We start from the raw sequence: 15,325 nt of genomic DNA, 5'->3' as shown, positions 1-15,325 counted from the left end.
TATACTGCCTACTGTTTTGCTTCCTTCCATCTCTGAGGGCCTGGGAATGAAGCTCTTCTTTCCCAAATATCTAGAGAGATACTGAGCATAGGACCTCAGAAGAGCAGGTCTAATGTTGTGAGGCATAAAATGTGGCAGTGAAGGAAGTCAAGTAGGTTTTCAAGTTGGCATGCCTTGTGTGGCACTAGCAGACAGCTTTCCTTCCTGTTTATCATCCAGCAGCTCAGACCTTGTAGATGAGAAGGTAGTCTCAAAGAGGCCTCATGCCTTCTAATGATGTTCCAGGGTAAGTTGTCTCCTCCTCACATTGTTGCTTTTCCTCAAGTTGGTGGTAGCAAAACCAAAAGTATGGGTCGCTTTCCTCAATTGGGAACCTGGAACTTCTTGAATAGACCCAGTTCAAGGGAGCTTGAAGTTCCTGAGAAACAAGTTGGCTGGGAGAATTTCTAGGGATGCAGAGTTCATTCATTTACTTATTCAACAAATTTCTTGAATACCAACCATGTGTCAGGCATTCTTCCAGGCATTGGGGCTACAATGGTGATAATAACATAAAATTTTTTTGTCATTTTAAACTTATGCTCTGGAGTCAGAGCAAGAAAGCCACCAACAAACAAACAAGTTAAAAAGTAATAACAGAGATTAGATCCAAGATGGCCGCTTAGGAGGAAGTCGGGATTGCAGCTCTGAGAGAAGGCACAGAGGGTGAGTGGATGCCGCATTTCCAGACGGATTTTTACTGCCCACAGACCAGGAGATTCACAGCAGGAGAAGCCCCACGGGTCGCCAGCACCGCTGGTTTGAGTGGCGTGGCCCCTCGGCCTACGCCCTGGGGCGGGGGGCAGTGGCTTCTTATGCAGAGCGAGAGAGACAGTGTTCCCTCTGAGCCAGCAAGGGGAGCTGAAGCAGGGAGCCAAGCCAGGAGACCCCCAGGCAAGGGAGCGCCACGAATCTCAGAGCCGCTGCTTCGGCTGATGCAGCGGCACACAGGGCAGCGGATTTTAACTGCCCACAGACCAGGAGATTCACAGGTGGAGAAGCTCCACGGGTTCCCAGCACCGCTGGTTGGACCAGAGCAGCCGCTCGGCCTGCACCGGGGGTGGGGAGCAGCGGCTCCTTGAGCAAAGTGAACGAGACTGTGTCCCCTCTGGGCCAGCAAGGGGAGCTGTGGCAAGGAGGCAAGCCAAGAGATTACCAGGCAAAGAGGGCCCCTCTGGAAACACGGCTGAACCCAGGACGGTCCAGCTCTGTGGGGGAGGGGCGTCCTCCATCAGGAAACACCCTGCAGTTCCCGGGGCAATTTTCCATAACCAAGACAACCTGCCACTACAGAGACTCCGTCACTACAGGGGCGGGCCAGCATAGCGGAAGCAGTTCTAACTACACCCACAGGACTGCAGGGAAGCTCACACGGAAGCTGGGCGGAGCCCAAAACAGCTCAGCGAAGCCTCTGCAGGCTGAGTGTGACTAGACTGCCACCTTGTGGGCAGGGAAAATGGTAGCAACACAGCTGAAAAGCATAAAGCGCTAACCCCCTGGGCCAGAACACCTGGGGAGAAGAAAAGGGGGTTTATGAGTTCAGCTGCTGCAGACTTAAAATTACCAAAATCAGAAAGACAGCAACTACAAAGTCAATAGGCAGATAAATCCACAAAGATGGGAAGAAACCAGCGCAAAAAGGATGAAAACACACAAAACCAGAACACCTCTCCCCCTACAAGGCAGCATAACTCCTCACCAGCATGGGAACAAGACTGGATGGAGAATGAGTGTGATGAAATGACAGAATCAGCTTTCAGATAATGGATAATAAGAAACTTCTGTGAGCTAAAAGAACGTGTTCTAACCCAATGCAAAGAAACTAAGAAACTTGAAAAAAGACTTGATGAAATGCTAACGAGAATGGACAACTTAGAGAGGAATATGAGTGAATTGATGGAGCTGAAAAACAAAACACGAGAACTTCGTGAAGCATGCACAAGTTTCAACAGCAGAATTGACCAAGCAGAAGAAAGGATATCAGAACTCGAAGATCAACTCAATGAAATAAAACGAGAAGGGAAGATTAGAGAAAACAAGGTAAAAAGGAATGAACAGAGTCAACAAGAAATATGGGACTACGTGAAAAGACCTAATCTACGTTTGATAGGTGTACCTGAATGTGACGAAGAGAATGCATCCAAGCTGGAAAATACTCTCCAGGATATTATCCAGGAAAACTTCCCCAACCTAGCAAGGCAGGCCAATATTCAAGTCCAGGAAATACAGAGAACACCACAAAGATATTCCTCTAGAAGAGCAACCCCAAGGCACATAATCACCAGATTCACCAGGGCTGAAATGAAGGAGAAAATACTAAGGGCAGCCAGAGAGAAAGGTCGGGTTACCCACAAAGGGAAACCCATCAGACTCACAGCAGATCTCTCAGCAGAAACCCTACAGGCCAGAAGAGAGTGGGGGCTGATATTCAACATCCTTAAAGAAAAGAACTTTCAACCCAGAATTTCATATCCAGCCAAACTAAGCTTCATAAGTGAAGGAAAAATAAAATCCTTTGTGAACAAGCAAGTACTCACAGATTTCATCACCACCAGACCAGCTTTACAAGAGCTCCTGAAGGAGACACTACACATAGAAAAAACAATCAGCACCAGCCACTCCAAAAACGCACGAAAAGGTAAAGAGCATCAACACAATGAAGAATCTGCATCAACCAATGGGCAAAACAGCCAGCTAGCATCAAAATGACAGGAGCAAACTCACACATAACAATATTAACCCTAAATGTAAATGGACTAAATGCCCCAATCAAAAGACACAGACTGGCAAATTGGATAAAAAGCCAAAACCCATCAGTGTGCTGTATCCAGGAAATCCACCTCACATGCAAGGATACACAAAGGCTCAAAATAAAGGGATGGAGGAAGATTTACCAAGCAAATGGAGAGCAAAAAAAAGCAGGAGTTGCAATTCTCATCTCTGATAAAATAGACTTTAAAGCAACAAAGATCAAAAGAGACAAAGAAGGACATTACATAATGGTAAAAGGATCAATGCAACAAGAAGAGCTAACGATCCTAAATATATATGCACCTAATACAGGAGCACCCAGATACATAAGGCAAGTTCTTAAAGACTTGCAAAGAGACTTAGACTCCCACACATTAATAGTGGGAGACTTCAACACACCATTGTCAATATTAGACAGATCAACAAGACAGAAAATTAACAAGGATATCCAGGACTTGAACTCAGACCTGGAACAAGCAAACCGAATAGACATTTACAGAACTCTCCAGCCCAAATCCACAGAATATACATTCTTCTCAGCACCACATCACACCTACTCTAAAATTGACCACATAATTGGAAGTAAATCACTCCTCAGCAAATGCAAAAGAACAGAAACCATAACAAACAGTCTCTCAGACCACAGTGCAATCAAGTTAGAACTCAGAATTCAGAAGCCAACCCAGAACCGCACAGCCTCATGGAAATTGAACAACTTTCTCCTGAATGTTGACTGGATAAACACTGAAATGAAGGCAGAAATAAAGATGTTCTTTGAAACCAACGAGAACGAAGACACCACATACCAGAATCTCTGTGACACATTTAAAGCAGTCTCTAGAGGAAAATATATAGCAATAAGTGCCCACATGAGAAGAAAGGAGAGAACTAAAATTGACACCCTATCATCAAAATTGAAAGAGCCAGAGGAGCAAGATCAAAAAAACTCAAAACCTAGCAGAAGACAAGAAATAACTAAGATCAAAGCAGAATTGAAGGAGATAGAGACACGAAAAACCCTACAAAAAATCAATAAATCCAGGAGCTGGTTTTTTGAAAAGATCAACAAAATAGACAGACCACTAGCCAAATTAATAAAAAAGAAAAGAGAGAATAACCAAATAGATGCAATAAAAAACGATAAAGGGGATATCACCACAGATGCCACAGAAATTCAAACCATCATCAGAGATTATTAAAAACAACTCTATGCACATAAATTAGAAAACCTGGAAGAAATGGATAAATTCCTGGACAGTAGCCTCCTCCCATTCCTAAACCAGGAAGAAGTCGAAACCCTGAATAGACCAATAACAAGGTCTGAAGTTGAGGCAGCAATTAAGAGCCTACCACCCAAAAACAGCCCAGGCCCAGATGGGTTCACAGCCGAATTCTACCAGACATAAAAAGAGGAACTGGTACCATTCCTACTGAAACTATTCCAAATAATCCAAAAAGAGGGAATCCTTCCCAAATCATTTTATGAGACCAACATCATCCTGATACCAAAGCCCGGCAGAGACTCAACAAGAAAAGAAAACTACAGGCCAATATCCATGATGAACATAGATGCAAAAATCTTCAATAAAATACTGGCAAGCCGATTACAACAACACATCAAAAAGCTTATCCACCATGATCAAGTAGGATTCATCCCGGGGATGCAAGGCTGGTTCAATATACGCAAGTCTATAAATGTAATTCACCACATAAACAGAACCAAAAACAAAAACCACATGATTATCTCAATTGATGCAGAGAAGGCCTTCGACAAAATTCAACAGCCCTTTATGCTAAAAACTCTCAATAAACTAGGTATCGACGGAACGTACCTCAAAATAATAAAAGCTATTTATGACAAACCGACAGCCAATATTGTACTGAGTGGGCAAAAACTGGAAGCATTCCCTTTGAAATCTGGCACTAGACAAGGATGCCCTCTCTCACCACTCCTATTCAATATAGTACTGGAAGTTCTAGCCAGAGCAATCAGGCAAGAAAAAGAAATAAAGGGTATTCGATTAGGAAAGGAGGAAGTCAAATTGTCTCTATTTGCAGACGACATGATTGTATATCTAGAAGACCCTATCACCTCAGCCCAAAATCTCCTGAAACTGATAAGCAACTTCAGCAAAGTCTCAGGACACAAAATCAATGTGCAAAAATCACAAGCATTCCTATACACCAATAACAGACTTAAAGAGAGCCAAATCAAGAACAAACTGCCATTCACAATTGCTACAAAGAGAATAAAATACCTAGGAATACAACTAACAAGGAACGTAAAGGACCTCTTGAGGAGAACTACAAATCACTGCTCAACGAAATAAGAGAGGACACAAACAGATGGAGAAACATTCCATGTTCATGGTTAGGAAGAATTAATATCGTGAAAATGGCCATACTGCCCAAAGTAATTTACAGATTCAACGCTATCCCCATCAAGCTTCCAATGACCTTCCTCACAGAACTGGAAAAAACCACCTTAAACTTCATATGGAACCAAAAGAGAGCCTGCATAGCCAAGTCAATTCTAAGCAAAAAGAACAAAGCGGGAGGCATCACACTACCGGACTTCAAACTCTACTACAAGGCTACAGTAATCAAAACAGCATGGTACTGGTACCAAAACAGAGATTTAGACCAATGGAACAGAACAGAGGCGTCGGAGGTGACACAACATATCTACAACCACCCGATCTTTGACAAACCTGATAAAAACAAGCAATGGGGAAAGGATTCCCTGTTCAATAAGTGGTGTTGGGAAAACTGGCTAGCCATATGCAGAAAGCAGAAACTGGACCCCTTCCTGACACCTTACACTAAAATTGACTCCAGATGGATCAAAGACTTAAACATAAGACGTAACACCATAAAAACAGTAGAAGGAAACCTAGGCAAAACCATTCAGGACATAGGCGTAGGCAAGGACTTTATGACCAAAACACCAAAAGCATTGGCAACAAAAGCCAAAATAGACAAATGGGACCTAATCAAACTCCACAGCTTTTGCACGGCAAAAGAAACAGTCAATAGAGTGAATCGGCAACCAACAGAATGGGAAAAAATTTTTGCAGCCTACCCGTCTGACAAAGGGCTGATATCCAGAATTTACAATGAACTAAAAAAGATTTACAAGAAAAAAACAAACAAGCCCATACAAAAATGGGCGAAGGATATGAACAGATACTTTACAAAAGAAGACATACATGAGGCCAACAAACATATGAAAAAATGTTCATCATCACTGGTCATTAGAGAAATGCAAATCAAAACTACATTGAGATACCATCTCACGCCAGTTAGAATGGCGATCATTAAAAAATCTGGAGAAAACAGATGCTGGAGAGGATGTGGAGAAATAGGAACACTTTTACACTGTTGGTGGGAGTGTAAATTAGTTCAACCACTGTGGAAAACAGTGTGACGATTCCTCAAGGACCTAGAAATAGAAATTCCATTTGACCCAGCAATCCCATTACTGGGTATATATCCAAAGGATTATAAATCATTCTACTATAAGGACACATGCACACGAATGTTCATTGCAGCACAGTTTACAATAGCAAAGACCCGGAACCAGCCCAAATGCCCATCGATGATAGACTCCACAGGAAAAATGTGGCACATATACACCATGGAATATTATGCAGCCATTAAAAACGAGGAGTTCACATCCTTCGTAGGGACATGGATGAACCTGGAAAACATCATTCTCAGCAAACTGACAGAAGAACACAAAATCAAACACCACATGTTCTCACTCATAGGCGGGTGTTGAACAAGGAGAACACATGGACACAGGGAGGGGAGCACTATACACGGGGGTCTGTTCGGGTGGAGGGGGGATAGCGGGGGGGTGGGGAGTTGAGGAGGGATAGCATGGGGAGAAATGCCAGATATAGGTGAAGGGGAGGGAGGCAGCAAATCATACTGCCACGTATGCACCTATGCAACAACCTTGCATGTTTTTCACATGTACCCCAAAACCTAAAATGCAATTAAAAAAAAAAATAAATAAAGTAATAACAGTCTTTTCTGGCCGGAACCATGGAGGGTGTTAAAGAGAAGAAGAAAAAAGTTTCTGTGGTGCCAGAAACCCTTAAGAAAAAACAGAGGAATTTCTCAAAGCTGAAGATCAAGCACCTGAGAAAGAAGTTTGCTCAAGAATGCTTCTAAAAAACAAGGAGGAAGCTTATCTATGAAACAGCAAAGCATTATCACAAGGAATATAGGCAGGTGTACAGAATTGAAATTCAAATGGCTAGGATGACAAGAAAAGCTGGCAACTTTTATATAACTACAGAACCCAAATAGGCATTCATCATAAGGATCAGATGTATTAATGGTGTGAGGCCAAAGGTCTGCAAGGTGTTGCAGCTTCTTTGCCTTCATCAAATCTTCAATGGAACCTTTGTGAAACTCAATAAGGCTTCAATTAACAAGCTGAGGATTGTAGAACCATATATTGCATGGGAGTACCCAAATCTGAAGTCAGTAAATGAACTAATCTACAAGTGTGCTTATGGCAAAATTAATAAGAAGCGAATTGCTTTGACAGATAACTCTTTAACTGATCGATCTCTTGGTAAATATGGTGTCATTTGCGTGGGAGATCTGATTCATGAGATCTACACTGTTGAAAACTTTCTGTGGCCCTTCAAATTATCCTCTCCACGAGATGGAATGAAGAAAAAGACCACCCATTTTGTAGAAGGTGAAGATGCTGGCAACAGGAGTACCAGATCAACAGGCTTATTAGAAGAATGGACTAAGATGTCCACCATAATTATTTTTTCTAATCTGGTCAGTTAATAAGAAGTACTTGCTCTCAGACTGAAATAAAAAAATGTAACAAGAACAGATGATAATAAGTGGTATAGACTGAAATAGAGCAAATGTACATGAAACAGAATTTCATGCTCCATAGGAGGACTGGATTTAACTTTAATGGTTGTATACATTCTCAAGATGAAGATGCTCTATTCTCAATAAATATATAAAATGAAAACCAATACTAAACTTCTGAATGAATGTAAGGAAGTACGAAAAAGTTGATTCTTAAATATCGCATTTCTAATGTTTGTTTTTAAATGGGTTATGAGACCCTGAAGTGCTGTTGTCCAAAATTTGCACTTAGTTAATACATTTTTGGGTGTTTATGCTCTGGTTCAAGCCACAGGGATTCCAGAAGACTAATGAAGGCCCAAGCCTAGCCGACTTCTGGTCAGGAATGCAAATCGTGTTATGGCCTAAACATCCTCTTTCTTGTGCTTTCTCTTGCTTTAGGCAAGAGACTCTCTCTCTCTCTCTCTTTCTCTCACCTCCACCCCACACACAAACCCTCCCACTTCTTGCTGTCTCTTTTCTCTCCACTCCTCCTTCCCTTACTGCCTCCTCACCTTTCCTTTCAGCAAAACATGCTCCCAGTGAACGATCTGAGTGCAAACTCTGTGCTGTAACAAGGAGCTTTGGGCTGGAAGCCCAAATCTGGTTTGGTACTCAATTCTACTCACTGTGTAAGCTTGGGCAAGTCCCTTCCTTTCTTTGTGCCTGAGTTCCCCTATTACCAAAATCAGCAGATTGAACTCAAGCATCCCTGAGGTCAAACTTTTTGGAAAACATTCCACAAAATGGCTGCCTATTTCCACTTATATGTAAGGCCAGAAAGAGTTTCAATAACAATAACATTATTAATAAATGCATTTTCAAATGCTCATTTAAGGCCATATAATTTTGTGTGCTACTTTCTGATGCATATTGAGCATTTGAAAATGTATTTATTAATATTATTATTGTTATTGATGACAAAAATGAGGCTTAGGAAGCCTAAGTGACTTGCATAGCCTGTGAGTGACAAAACCAGGACTTGAACGCAGACTATCTGATTCTAAGCTCCTATCAGTTATGGATAGACTATTTCTAATATATAATAACAACAACAAACATTTATTGAATTATTTCTATGTCTTAGATATTGTGTTTTACATATATTATCTCTTTTAATATTTATAACACTTTAGGAAGTAGGTAGTCTATTATCTCCACTTTACAAGTGAAGGAACTGAGACAAAGTGTTAATAAATATGCCCAAAATATCATAAATAGTAAGTGGGTCTTGATATGAAGTACAACATCTAATCAAGGTAAGGACCCTATGATCTGGCCCTTACCTGCTGCTCAGTCTCATCTTTCTTTTTTTAACTTTTATATTAAGTTCAGGGGTACATGTGCAAATTTGTTATCTAGGTAAATCTGTGTCATGGGTGTTTGTTGTACAGATTATTTTGTCACCCAGGTATTAAGCCTAGTACCCATTAGTTATTTTTCCTGAACTTCTCTCTTCTCCCACCCTTCACCCTCTGGCACACCCAAGTGTCTCTTGTTCCCATCAATATGTCCCTGTACTCTCAACATTTAGCTACTACTTACAAGTGAAAACATGTTGTGTTTCATTTTCTGTTCCTGTATTAGTTTGCCAAGGATAATGGCCTCAGCTTCATCCATGTTTGTGCAAAGTACATTATCTCATTTTTTTTTATGGATGCCATAGTATTCCATGGTGTATATGTACCACACTTTCTTTATCCAGTATACCATGGATAGGCATTGAGGTTGATTCCCTATCATTGCTATTATGAATAGTGCTTCAATGAACATAAGTGTTCATGTGTCTTTATGATAAAATGATTTACATTCCATTGAGTAAGTACTCAGTAATGGGATTTCTCACTGAATTGTAGTTCTGTTTTTAGTTCTTTCACGAATTGCCACACTGCTTTCCACAATAGTTGAATTAATTTTTACTTCCACCAACAGTGTATGTAAGTGTTCCTTTTTCTCTGCAACCTCACCAGCATTTCTTACTTTTTGACTTTTTAATAATAACCATTTGGACTGGTGTGAGATGGTATCTCATTGTGGTTTTGATTTTCATTTCCCTAATGATCAGTGATGTTGTTTTTTTTTCTTATGCTTCTTGGCCACATGCATGTCTTCTTTTGAAAAGTGTCCAAAACACTGCTCACAAAATCAGAGATGACACAAACAAATGGAAAAATATTCCATGCTCATAGATAGGAAGAATCAATATCGTTAAAATGGCCATACTGCCCAAAGCAATTTATAGACTTAATTCAATTTCTATCAAACAACCAAAGACCTTCGCCAGCGAACTAGAAAAATCTATTTTAAAATTCACAGGGAACCAAAAAAGATCCTAAATAGTCAAGGCAATCCTAAACAAAAAGAACAAAGCTGGAGGCATCATGTTATCTGACTTTAAATTATACTGCAAGGATAAAGTAACCAAAACAGCATGGTACTGACACAAAAATAGACACATAGACCAATGGAAGAGAAAAAAGAGCCCAGAAATAGGGCTATACACCTACAACCATCTGATCTTTGAAAAAGCTGACAAAAACAAGCAACGGGGAAAAGACTCTATTCAATAACTGGCTAGCTACAGGCAGAACATTGAAACTGGAGCTCTTCCTTACACTGTATACAAAAAAATCACCTCAAGATGGATTAAAGACTTAAATATAAAACCCAAAGCTGTATAAAACCCTGGAAGACAACCTAGGCAATACCATTCTTGACATAGGCATGGGCAAAGATTTCACAATGAAGATGCCAAAAGCAATTGCAATAAAAGCAAAAATGGATAAATAAGATCTAATTAAACGAAAAAGCTTTTGCACAGAAAAATAAACTATCAACAGAGTAAAAACAGGCAACCTGCAGGATGGGAGAAATATTTGCAAATTATGCATCTGACAAAGGTCTAATATCTAGCATCTATAAAGAAATTAAACAAATTTACAAGAAAAAAAAACATTAAAAAGAGGTCAGCCACATCTCTTACTACTCTGTCCTTCACATTTGAACTCCAGGTACACTAGCCTTCTTTCCATTCTTTTATTATATTAAGTGAAACTCATTCTTCTAAGGTCTTTGTCTTTGCTGTTTCGTATGCATAGAACACTTTCCCACCAGGTCTTCATGTGGCTGGCTTCATATCATCATTTAGGTTCAAATGCTACTTCTTCAGAGAGGCCTTCCTTGATCATCCAATCTATAGTAGACACCCAGTTACTTTTATCACATTACCTTGTTTTAATTTTCTTCATAGTGCTCTCTGAAATTCTTCTTTTTGATTTATTTTTTCATGTCTGTCTACATCACTCCCCCACCCCACATAAAATGTAAGCTCCATCAGCATAGCAATCATGATTTTCTTTTTCAATATGGTATCTAGTATATAGACACTCAAATAATATTTCTTCAGGGAATCAATGTGGCATATCTGGGATGGGAAATCAGGTCTCTATGGCCTTAATCCTCTAGTTCTATACTGCACTGCCTCTCAATTTATCACTTGAGCCTTCTCTTTACACCAAAATGTGACATCTTTTCACATTGCTTTATGCAAACTTTTAGCAGAATATGAACATTGAAGAGCAAAGTATTTTCATTTTAGAATACAATTAGCAAACTACATACTTAATTTCCTAGAGTGGCTACTGTCATTACACTATCTTTTTTTTTTTTAATTTGGGGTATTTTGCAGATTACAAGGGTTTCCAAATATCCAAATGTTCAAGGAAGATCTCAAAGAAAGAAGACAGACCTTGAACATATTTGAAACTCTTAAACTATATTCAGGTCTCAAGTAAAAAACTCCACTTTTCCTTTTGTAGTCTCCTGTCATTTAATTTGTACCTTCTGGTATTTGTTGGCACTTCTGAGTTACATATCAGACTGGAGCTCCCAGTCCACATGGCATGTCACAAAGCACATAAAGTTGACTACAAAGAAGTATCTTGTTACTGGTGATTCTGAAAAATCTGTCATTCCTTTCAGCACACATTTTCTTGGTTGATTTGCAGTCTGCTTCTTTACTAGAAACCACTGTCTAGCCATTGAAAGAACATGTTTTTAGTAAAAAAGAAAAAAGAAAGAAAAAGTGAGCAAGAAGGAAGGGAAAAGTGCTGTATGATTGGATGTCATCCAGGAAGTGCTTACATAGCTTTAACTGTAATGGAGTATAATGGCAGCATTTTTCTAGGAGGCTCTGGGGCCAATCCTCACAGTTTTCTCTTTGCAGTTTTACTAGGAGAAGTCTGTGCTGGCTCCTCAAATAAAATGCACTGCTATCATCATCTGCCAAGATGCTAAGTGAAAAGATCCATTATTTTTGATATTTAATACCTTATAAATTATATGGAGATTGTGTTGACCGACAGGGACATCTGGAATGATGGTCAGGGATTTTTTTTCCTAGGTCAGATAGACTGAGTGCCTGTTTGTTCATCAATGACCAGTTATGCATTCATAGAGAAAAGGTCTCTTCTCAGCTGCTGGTCAGCTAACCTCAGAGGAATTGGGATGACTGAGTTTGAAGGAGGAGATGCAAATGAGCAGTGGCTAGTTGAAATTTATATGAGAAATGTATAGCTGCTTGTTTCCTAACAAAGGTGAATTGTGAAAGCTGACCAGGGCTTGAAGGACAGAGAAATTCCGTTTTGGTTAAGCAGGGCTGGATGTGTTTTTGGTTATTTTTTTCACCTTTCATATTGGCTGCCTCTGCAGACAGTTGAAGGTGCTTGGCTTTTAAATATTGACCAGAAGTTAACTCATTTCTAACCATAGTCTCCAAGTTTTCTCCTGGATTCATTCTCAAGAAGAAAGAGATGAAAATTGCAAAACCAATGGTACTATCTTCTTGGTCATGAAGACTTTTTATTTCACTGTTAATTCAACAGTTTTTTTTTCCTGCTGAAACACTTGCAGTTATGTTTCTGTCCACAGCTTTGGTTTGTTCTGGGCGCATTTTTGTCTTCACGTTTAAGCCTTAATATAGGGAGTGCCTGACACACCCCGCCTTAAAGCAGGGCATGCCTGGGGATTAGCTGTTCTCACAAGCTGAGATGGATTTCAGTGAGCTGTTCACTCTGTCTTGCCTGGCCCCCATGACAAATGGCATGCCTTTGCTAGGCAGCAAGCTAGGGCTGAGGCTATAGAGAAAAAAGTAAATGAAAAAACCCTTTTACTAAGTTAGAAAACAGGGCATGACAATTAAGGTTAACAAGAAGGGCCATCTTCATTCAATTAACAAATGGTGAGTCAAATATCAATGCAATTAATATATTTTTTTATAAAGTCAAAATTCAAAGGCATCAAAACTGTTTTAGTGAATGTAATTGTTTTTAGTTAACCTTTAAATATTTTAAATAGCATATAACAACCAATTTCAGTGTTGTTTAAGCCCCAGTTAAAACACTGTGCTCAAGAAGTTCTGGCTGCCAATTTTGTTTCTGCACATAGAGTTTACTCTGTGTGTGTGTGTGTGTGTGTGTGTGTGTGTGTAGTATGTGCACATAGTCATAGAATTACACATTATATGTTATAGGCAAATGTGTCTTTATATGGGGTATGTATGTTATATGTCTTTCCTTAAAACTCATGTTTTGTGAGTAGGTAATGATATTTGAAAAGGACAGTTTCTAATAGGAGTGCAACTTCAGCTACCTGATGGCCACAAACAGTAGGTATTATGAATTTCTCTTTAATGAAAGATAGGAGTGAGGGTAGGCTTATTATTATGGGAATATTTCTGCTGTGTTGCTTTCTAGAGAAACTGAAATATTACATAAAATACTATATGAGCTTTTAAAATGAAAGTCAATAATATAATGGAATACCTCTTAACTCCACAACAGCATCTATTTAGCAAAATTTTAGCTAATTATCATTCATTTATTATTTACAGTTATCATTTAAATCCAAGTCCAAATGCCTCTTCCTCTAGGAAAGTCTTTTTATTATCCTCAGGTAGAACTAGCTAGCCATTCTCTACTTTTGATTACCACAGCATCCTCTTTATCATATTATATTATAATTTCTTTTCTTTTATGTCTGCCTTTCTTGTAGAACATATTTACTTCTGTGGCCCCATTCACCTGGCAAATAGTGAGTGCTCAATAAATGCTTGTTGTGTGAAAGAATGAGTGAGTGGGAAGGTGTTACATCATGTGGGACATACAGCAAAACACTCTGGGTACAGTGACCTTAATTTCTGAGTATATTATGTGGTCCTATGGCCTATCAAAGATTTTATGCTGCTTCTGGGTAAAAGTAGCAGAGGTAGAAATGTATTTTGAAAGACAAAGTATTGTAATTGCCAGGACTGTTCTGATTTATGGGGACATAGGATACAATACTTAAAGTTGGGTCTGTCCTGGAAAAACTGATATGTATGGTTGCCACAGCAATAGAATCTAAAGAATGCTTAGAGAGCATGCACTTGATCTGATAAATGTGAGCAATCCTCCATTGTAGGGTGAAGGATGGTGGTTCTTCTCCTCGAAAGATGGGTAGTGCTCCAGGGCTATTGTAGACATGGACTGTGGGGTACAGAAATATATGGAGTGAGCCCAGATGATATAAAATTAACTCTTTGAAATATTTTTACATAGAAAGGATAAAATACATTATTTTCTGTATGTACAGAAAATACAAATACTCAATATATTTTCACCAATCAGACTGCCACAGGCTTTGGTGGATGTGACAGGAAGAGGTGTTAATATTTATTGTGTGCCTATTATGTGCCCAGCACTGTACTTAGACTCTATTGTACATTATCTCATGTAATTTTACCTTACAACCACTTTGTGGTACAGATATAATCACATTTTTGAAAATGACAAAACCAAGGTTTGAGAGGGTTGGAGTTGGGATTCCATCTCAGTCTGAATAACAGCAAAAGGGGTGGAGGTAGAGTTCAAAGTTATGTTTATATTACTTCAAGGATCATAATGTACCCACTGCACTTTGGTGACTCCTTAACAAATTGAATTAACACAAGTCTATATATTCAAAGCAAATGGTTAAGAGCAGACAAGACAGGCATGCAGACACATCTAGGACTCTTTCTTAGGGAATATATCTGACAGGATGAGGGTCAAAGAAGGGCTGAGGTCGCCAGAAAGATGGTTAAAGTCTCTGGGCCAGAAAGAGACTTTAAATGTTATATCCTATGTCCCCACAAATTACAGAGCAGTTCTGGCAATTACAATATTTTGTCTTTCAAAACACATTACCATATATTAAACACATTGATAGAAATTTTCATGTAGCTTACCACATTTAATGCACTTCCTCAAAACAATCTTACGAGGTAGATATTATTTTCTGAATTTCATATCCAGAGAAACTGACGTCCCTTAGGTTAAAAAGAAATTAGATAATTTGTCTAAGTCACATAGTTGGTGCATAATAGCTCCAACGCTCAACACTGACACTCACTTACTGTGTTTTCTTTCAAATCCCAGCCACTCTTGAGTATATTTTGAGCCCACATGTGTCTCTTTTTCGTATTCTACCCAAAGGGGGCTGGGCTATGGTTACCTCCCCCATAATGGACTCCCTCCTTTTTATCACAGGACTCAGACATTTCTCAGCAGTGCCCAGGAGCAAGCCTGCCATTAATACTGCAAGTGACATACGTTACTATATATCTACTGCC

Source organism: Aotus nancymaae, unplaced genomic scaffold, assembly GCF_030222135.1.
Source record: "Aotus nancymaae isolate 86718 unplaced genomic scaffold, 86718_ANA_hifiasm-v0.15.2.pri h1tg000004l, whole genome shotgun sequence".
Classification (NCBI taxonomy): Eukaryota; Metazoa; Chordata; class Mammalia; order Primates; family Aotidae; genus Aotus; species Aotus nancymaae.
This window is presented reverse-complemented; position numbering follows the sequence as displayed.